The sequence below is a fragment of the Propithecus coquereli genome, unplaced genomic scaffold, assembly GCF_000956105.1.
Source record: "Propithecus coquereli isolate 6110/MARCELLA unplaced genomic scaffold, Pcoq_1.0 Scaffold39, whole genome shotgun sequence".
NCBI lineage: Eukaryota > Metazoa > Chordata > Mammalia > Primates > Indriidae > Propithecus > Propithecus coquereli.
The window spans coordinates 2929579-2931554 of record NW_012149618.1 but is presented as its reverse complement, the minus strand read 5'-3'; positions in this window follow the sequence as shown (position 1 = coordinate 2931554).

The following is a 1976-nucleotide window of genomic DNA, read 5'->3' as shown; positions in this document are numbered from 1 at the left end:
CGACTGGGGAGTCCAGAGTTTCTTGCACTGTACCATCCTGTGAGACAAGAGGTGGCCCATGGAATGAGTGGCAGGTTAAGTAGGCTTAAGCTTTCAGTTCAGTATTCTCTTTCTGAGAAAGCTAAGGCAGGCCTTTCCTAGAAGCTTCCATTCAGAGCCCATTTGAAATTTAATCAGGTCAATGTCAAGGCCAGACTTAAAAGGGAACCCATGAAAGACCTTACCTGATGGTTAACGGGTATGGCCTCTTTCCCTCTGCAGGAACTCACCTATCAGGGAAGGAGGAAGCTCGGGCTTCAACTTTTCCTATTTTTCTTTTCGAGACAGGGTCTTGCTCTGTTGCCTGGGCAACATTATAGCTCACTGCAACCTCAAATTTCTGGGCTCAAGTGATCCTCCTGCCTCAGTCTCCCGAGTAGGTGGCACTACAGGTACATGCCTCCACATCTGGATAATTTTTTCTAATTTTTGTAGAGATGGGGTCTTGCTATGTTGCTCAGGCTGGTGTCGAACTCCTGGACTCAAGCAATCCTCTTGCTTTGGCCTCCCAAAGTGCTAGGATTACACTCGTGAGCCACCATGCCTGGCCTAAGGCTTCAACTTTTTGCAGCCTCATAGGAACCACTGCCTTGGTAGGACACAGAGTAGGAAGGAAGAAAGTATTAAATCCACACCTGCAGCTATGTGGAAAGAGATCTTATACCCACATGCACTCCCAGAGTGAGGTGGCACGGACACCCTCAGGGAGCTCCTCTACCATGAGGGCTCAGTCCTTCGAAGGACTGCAAAGTCATGGTCAGGTGAACCTGAGACTTCTCACCCTTTCAGATCAGGTCGTGTTCGTGGCAGAGATGCCAGAGTAGGAAGGAAAACTTATACAGTGAAAAACAGTGTACACAAAGCCCCAAGTGAACCAGGATAGGGTGGGACTGATGTACAGGGGTGTTCTTCCCATGCCAAGAGGTGTGGGAAGCATTTCAATGTTCCAATATATTGTATGAGTTCCCTACAGGCAGCAGAGAAGGCAGACTGGGACTCAGCAAGCTTATCTTGAAGGCTGCTAGGGCTCTGCATGCTGAGAATGCTCTTTAGGGCATACCTCATGTCCTTGCTGTGCCTGGCTATCTCTGCTGGTATAGTATCACCTGGATGCATGTGTGTGGGCAGCTCTGTGAAGTGCTCTTTGAGAAAGTTCTCTCTGTAAGATTGCCTTGAGCTTCATCTCCACCATCTGGGCCATGGACACAGCAGAGTAGGTTCTGCCACAGTGGTCCTGAGTGGGCTTCATAGAGAACACAGGCAGAAGATCAGTGAAAGCACAGCTTCCCTATCACACATCCTCTTCTGAAGTTGGTCAGAGTTATCTACTTCATGAGAGCATGACATAGGTAGGATCCCAGGAACTGGTCCAGCTCATGGAAATTTGGCCTCATGGCTTCCACTGTGGCCTCTAGAACTCATGGCAGGTTCTCCTCTTCTGGTTTCCTTTTAAGCACAATACCATCAGCCTCCACTATGGCAGGATAAGGAAGGAGCCTGTACAGGTCCCATCTGGGTGGGACTGGTTGTCCACAGAGGTGTGAAGACGAAGTGAGGCCAAGTAGGATTATTGCAGCACTATTCACAATAGCCAAGATTTGGAATTAACTTTAGTGTCCATCAATGGACGAATGGATAAAGAACTTGTAGTACATATACACAATGGAATGTGATACAGCCACAAAAAGAATGAAATCCTGCTATTTGCAACAACATGGATGGAACTGGAGAACATTATGTTAAGGTAAATAAGCCAAGCACAGAAAGACAAATCTTGCATGTTCTCACTCATATGTGGGAGCTAAATATTAAAAACAATTGATCTCAGCCGGGTGTGATGGCTCACACCTGTAATCCTAGCACTCTGGGAGGCTGAGGAAGGAGGATCGCTTGAGGTCAGGAGTTCGAGACCAGCCTCAGCAAGAGTGAGACCCTGT